This window comes from Athene cunicularia, assembly GCF_003259725.1.
Source record: "Athene cunicularia isolate RWA chromosome 3 unlocalized genomic scaffold, athCun1 chr3_part1, whole genome shotgun sequence".
Taxonomy (NCBI): domain Eukaryota; kingdom Metazoa; phylum Chordata; class Aves; order Strigiformes; family Strigidae; genus Athene; species Athene cunicularia.
In genome coordinates this window covers 102,365,645-102,371,644 of record NW_020799097.1, presented here as the reverse complement: position 1 = coordinate 102,371,644, position 6,000 = coordinate 102,365,645, and the positions used below count along the sequence as shown (strand labels likewise).

At 38.0% G+C, this 6,000-nt stretch overlaps 1 protein-coding gene across 7 annotated transcripts in view; it reads left to right on the top strand.

Annotated features, from left to right (window-relative positions):
* Nucleotides 1-6,000, top strand: part of ESRRG (estrogen related receptor gamma) — a 350,096-nt gene that overhangs the window by 210,165 nt on the left and 133,931 nt on the right. The window contains exon 1 of one of the 7 annotated variants that reach the window (XM_026844376.1): nt 4,173-4,179. The exons of 5 other annotated variants lie outside the window; for them this stretch is intronic. The gene's annotated coding sequence lies outside the window, so the exon portion shown is untranslated. Of the gene's footprint in view, nt 1-4,172; nt 4,180-4,969; nt 4,981-6,000 lie in introns of those variants that run through there. One more of the 7 variants, XM_026844377.1, reaches the window with a different exon arrangement.

Below are 6,000 nucleotides of genomic sequence, written 5' to 3'. Positions count from 1 at the left end.
CCCCCCCCCCCCTCCCCCTATGACTTTTTTTCAAACGTGAGCAATTCTGTATGTCTGCATTGACTGGAAACAAATCCTTTTACCAGGAGTGCATTTTAATAGGCAGCATGCTTCACTTAAGACACCAGAACCTTAACTGTATAATATTCAATTTTTTACCAACCCAGAACCAAAGCTTTTTCTTGAGAGTGATGTTCGTAAGAGTAGTGGAAGAATTAGTATTACAGAACTAAACCAGATTAGGAGGGAATGTGAATTAGATTTGGTAACAGATGGTGCCATGGAAATTAAAGGTGCTTTGCGAATGGAAGCGACAGCAGCTTGCCTCTTTTCCTCTCCTGTCTCTCTCTTTCATGCGCTTGATAGACGGGTATAAATCACAACAATCCCGTCTTGACAGCCAATTTCGAGAATTTGATCTGGTTAAAGACATGGCTTTCCTGCTCCACTCAGTGAAACTGGCTGCTATTTTATTTTTATACAGCACCTTGTCATATTTAGGAAAGTGGAATCACCTGCCTCCCTTTAATGAAATTTTCTTTAATTACAGTTTTAGCTCTTTAGTGTTAATTACTTTTCCATTCAGCCTGAGTTCTCAGGCTGTCTCATAGGAATGTATTTCTCTCCCCCACCCCACCTCCCTGCACTATTCATGCATATGCTTTCATTTTTCTAAAGATGCTTTTCGTTGTTGGAAGTTGTTGTCAGATCCATTATAATTAGATCCTAATTATCAAAATCATCATTATTGTGTAGGAAGAGAAAGCATTGTAAACAACTGTTAAAGTTATAGGATCTTGTTTGACAGAGGAGAAACCTTTCAGGATATAAATGAATAATAAACATGCAAACAAAAAGCCCTACGAAAACTCTTGTTTGGGAGGCATGAAAAGATCTGGATAGCGAATGCTTTCCTTGGAAGGAAAATCCACTCAGGTTATCTCTCCATACCTATTCCTTCAGCCTCTTATCCCACATTTTTCAGAAAAGATCAGAATACAATTCCCCTGCTTCAGTTTGCTTATGTAAATACTCACCTTTGCACCTCTCATTCAGGTGCCCAGATATAAAAATCACTTTTCTGATGTGTGTCAGGATTGACTTAGAGTTGCCTCGATACAGTTACTTTTTTGTGTTTAAGGCAGCAAGTGTAAGTGAAGAGACTGCTGTGATGCATGGAGGCACAGAGATGCTTCTGCCATATACTAAAAGTCCTCAGAGTGAAAGAGAAAAATAATGGACTATATCTAAAAAAAAAAAAAACAAAAAAAAAACACCAACCAGAACAACCCTCTCAAAGTAAGAGAAGATCCTTAGAGCTGGCAACTAACAGTTAGTAGAAATAAAGCTTCCTACTGGCAGTCAAATCAAATGTAGTAACAACTCAACGACTCCCTGCTGCTAGCTGACAGCATGGTGTAACACACTGGGACAAACATTCACTTAAACACTGATTGCAGGAGAACGTCATTTTCCAACTCACCAAGTAGCTTTTTGGTTGCTTGTGCCTGCGTGTGTGTATGTGTAGGGGGGATTTAAAACTGGTGACGTGTGGCTGGGAGGACAGGACACACTCAGGAGCCAACTAAATTGAGGGGGTGGGAGAAGGATCACTTGCTTTGTAAGTTTTAGTCCTGAGTCTTTTAAGATGCTCACTCTCTGATACTATTTCTGGTATGTTCTTTCTAATCGCTTCTCCAATTTAACAGAGCTTGGCTGGCAAATTATAATTTTTCTGATACAAATCTGTAGAAAATCAGTGAGGGAGCTGGGTGGGGAGGCAGGTACATGGTGTGCACACACCTACACTCTGCCTTCCAGCAATAGATGGAACTCTCTACTAGAAATCGTGAAAAATCTGATGATGCAAACTTTGACTCTCTCTTGAGACTGAAGGCATTTTTTTGGTCGTCTTTCTCATTTTGGAAAGTGATGAATGACAGCTATGTCTGTGATCTGTAGTACTGGCTTTCTGAGTGGTTGCAAGTAACTGCTTTTGATGCTGTAATCATTTCAAAATAATCCCTCTTTAGAAAGCCTGTTATGTTCTTGAATAAATCTTTACTTATTTTTGCAGTTTTATATTTTTCTCTCTTGAAGTAGCTGAATGTAGCATTTTATTTTGTTATTTCAGTTGATTTCTCTTAATAGAAAGAATACTCACAATTAATAATTAGATGACTCCTTGACACTTTACCATGTTCTCTGGGGGGGCTAGAGATGCCAGGTGGACTCCACCTGATACCGCTGGAGTATAACCACAAGTAGAATGACGTTCCATCCCAGAAAAACACCTAACTTAACCAGAGATTTGCTGTCTTTCAACATGTAATATAAACTAAAAGTGTTAGGCTGTAGTTTGAAAATAGAGTAATAAAATCTTACTCTTCCTGACCAGTTTACTGATTTTCATATGATGAAACTTGGCCGTCAACCTAGTAGTGACATCACAGCCTTTTGGTTTAAACTGTTTGGGCATGGGAAGTCTTAGTGTGAGTTTGTGCAGCTTTCCAGGCACTGAAGAGCTGACTCATTTGAGGCAGTTTAATTACTGTAGCAACAAAAAAAAAGTAACATTAGGCTAGAAAACAGTACACGAGAGATGGTAAGTCTGAATTTTTTTGATGGTGTGGATGTAACTCAAACAACAGCCATGTTCTAACTGTGTAAAATTGTTAGACACACAGGAGAAAAAGAGAAACCTAAACATTAAGAATATGAAGTATTTATTGAGGTTTAAGTTGTATCAGAACCATAGTATGTACACAAAATACAATTTCTTCTATGTATAACTTTCAGTTATTCCAGAATGATTTTCATTTAAAGTGCTGTCTACTTCTTGTGTTGCCTTCACTTCAGTATTTGTCTTTTTTTAAAGTATTTGAAATCATCAGAACATACCAAAAAAGTGTCTTTTTCCACTTGAAATACATGAAATCCATAATAGTAGGCAAGTCTTTTTTGCAGGAAACTTTCTATGGTGATGGCCTGCTGGTAGTATTGCATAACATAGCTAATAGGATATTTGCTGCTTACACACATGCAAAAATAAAGATCAGTTTTCTGATTTTTATATCAGCTTTATTTTTTGCCTTTCAGTTGGGGAGGTTGGTTTGTTTGTTTTTTTAAGTGTGTTGCAGTGACATATATTGGATGCATTGGACAACTCCGTCACTGAGGGCTGGCACTTCTTCAGGTGTCTGGTGTTTTGGCTCAGAGGTGCAAGGTCTTTGAGTATTGTTCCCAAAAGAGTACCTGATGTAAAGAATAAGAATTCTGCAGTCTGAAAAAACTTAAATTCTGTTGGCTATAAGTGCTTCAGCTTTTAAATTTAGAAGAGTAATCTTACAGTCTGTCAAACCATAGGATCTCTATGCTGCAGAGCTTGTGCATGTCTAAGGATACATTTAATTAAACCAGCATTAGTGCATCTATACAGACTTATTAAAACACTTAGTTTGTCTCAATAATATTGATTAAATAGCAGTAGTTTGTTTAATCTAAGTGTATTTTTGCTATTACTACATTACTTCCAAGTAATCAGGGTAATAGTCGTCATCATCAGTGAAATATCACGTTAGTTATGAAGTAATGCCATAAGAATTGATTTAGACTTGGCAGGAAAGGAAGGCTTTCTATCATATAGTGCCAAAGCCTGATTTGGATTATTAGAATGAGAGTTTTAAACATAATTTCTGTTCATATAAACAGGGTGTGTTTTATAGGCTTATAGGTTATTCCATACTCTGAGTATCCATTATATCAAGGAACACCTCAGACAGTTAATTATGCAAAACATCATGTAAGTAATTACACAGTATTATTATGCATTTAACAGTTTTATTGATTTGCCAGTTGCTCACTTACAGTATTTAGAGCTATAAACAAGAGATGCTCACCCTCAGTTGAAATAGGTCCAAGGAAATGAGCTAAAGATAAATGACACTTGTATGCATTGTTGCATCAGATGTAATCCTTAAACGCAGAAGCTGTCAACAGTGATAATTTGCAACACATTGGGGTATCTCAGGATCATTTCCTTCTTGTTAACAAAGTGTATCAACCAGGAAGCACAGGGAATCAACTTGAAATAGAAAGGGAAGCAATTATTAATATTTATGTATTGGAGGGGAAGGAGGGGAGGTTAAAATAGTTCCCCCTCATTTTGGAGAGGCTGCAGTGGTTGTAAGCCAGCCACTTGAAAATTTTGCTTCTTAAAAGCAGCATGGAAAACAAATTTAAGTTCAGCTGCTCAAATTAGGTGCAAATGTGAAGGGCCTCAGATAATGTCTTTTTTTGTTAATCTTAAAATGGCCACCCAGTAGTGTAGTCTTCCACTGCCTTGTGTGTAGGAGGTGCTTTAGCAGAGCATGGTAGATTGCATATAGAGCAATAATAACTGTTTGGGAAGCTGGATTCTCTGTCAGTAATCATCGGCTAACTCGGGCCACTGCTGGTAATGACATGATGGCTTCAAGCATTGCTTCTTCTGTTCTGGTGCCAGTGGCTGTGACAGCTGCTCTGGAAGAAGTCATTGGCTTGCTTTGCTTTCCGTTATGAAGGTGAAGTGGTGAAGGTTTCAAGAAAACATTAAGGAAAGAAGAAATTACAAAAAATAATGAAACATTCAACATTTGTTTAAAAAAACCCCAACAAACAAAACTAAACAAAGCCACCGCAGCTGTTCTTTTTTGCACAGGGTACTCTTTACTACGTGTTTGTACATGTGTTCATTAATAAAGACCTAATGCATAATAACAGTTTTGTTTGTGCGTGCATGGGACAAGATTAGCAATACTTTGTAATTAATGATCTCATCCACTTGGTTAACCAAGCAGGCCTTATAATATTTCTTATTAAAAGAAGAAATTCCTTCTTTTCCCTCTCCCAACTAAGCCAGTGCACCTTAATGCAATGATGATATGTTAGACCCAGCAGTTGTCAAAGCATCGTATTACTGTGATGCCATAATGACACCCTGTCTCTGTAAAGTAGTCATGTTTTCTCAAATCACACGTTGCACCGTTGATTTCTGACATGACACTTCATTCAGTCACTTTCCTTTTCTCCAGCATCTCCATTCTCTGACAATAGCAGCTGGTGCCCATTTTCCTACTAAGTGATTCACATTTTGCCACTTTCCTTCAGTGCAATTAGCTGAAGCTAAAAAATGCTCAATGTAAAGCAGCTTGGCTGAAATTGTTACTCAGCTCTTTTTAACAGGACCCAGTGAAAGTCTTGAGGTGTTGTAGGCGTCAGTGCAAGAAACATTTCTTCCCACGCAAACATTTTTTTTCCCACTTATATTCAGAGAAGCAGAGTATGGGAAGTCACTGGAACACGCTGCAGTTTTCTATCTACTGATTTTGGCATAGACCTGTGAAATAATACCAAAAGTAAGCATGATATTTGAGGGGGAATGTGGTCTTTGTGACCAAAGGAAGGAGCTGGCTTCCATTCCTGACTCTGCTATAGACTTACTGTGTCACCTAGACCAAGACTTTTTCATGCATTGGTTTTCGTAGTTAAAGTGTGAGGATAACCAGTTAAGACCTTTTTGGTTGACATCCGTGTGAGTTAGAGGAATGTGTCGGAGGAAAATCAGATGGATTGCACTGTTAGCGTAAAAAATACCTAGGTGTGCATAATAACACCTGCCTTGCTGATGCTCCCACGTAGTAGCTGTCATTAAAAATGTCAACTGCTAACAACCTATTCTGACATTTATGGAAATAGGGTAATTCTTTCTTCAAGAGAGAAAAACTTCATGTGCAGCTAAAAGTGGACTTCTGTGTGGTCTGTAAGAAAGGTGCTCACTCTTAATTATCGTGACTAATCATTAGAGTCACTGAAACCACCAACACAGCTCTGAAGTAGTGAATGATGCTGTAAGCAGAGCTTTTTCCGACTTGAAAAGTAAGCATGAAATGTGTTCATGGGTTATGAAGTATTGGTATGTTGTTTTGACATCCTTTAGGTATTTGTAATAAGGGAGATGAG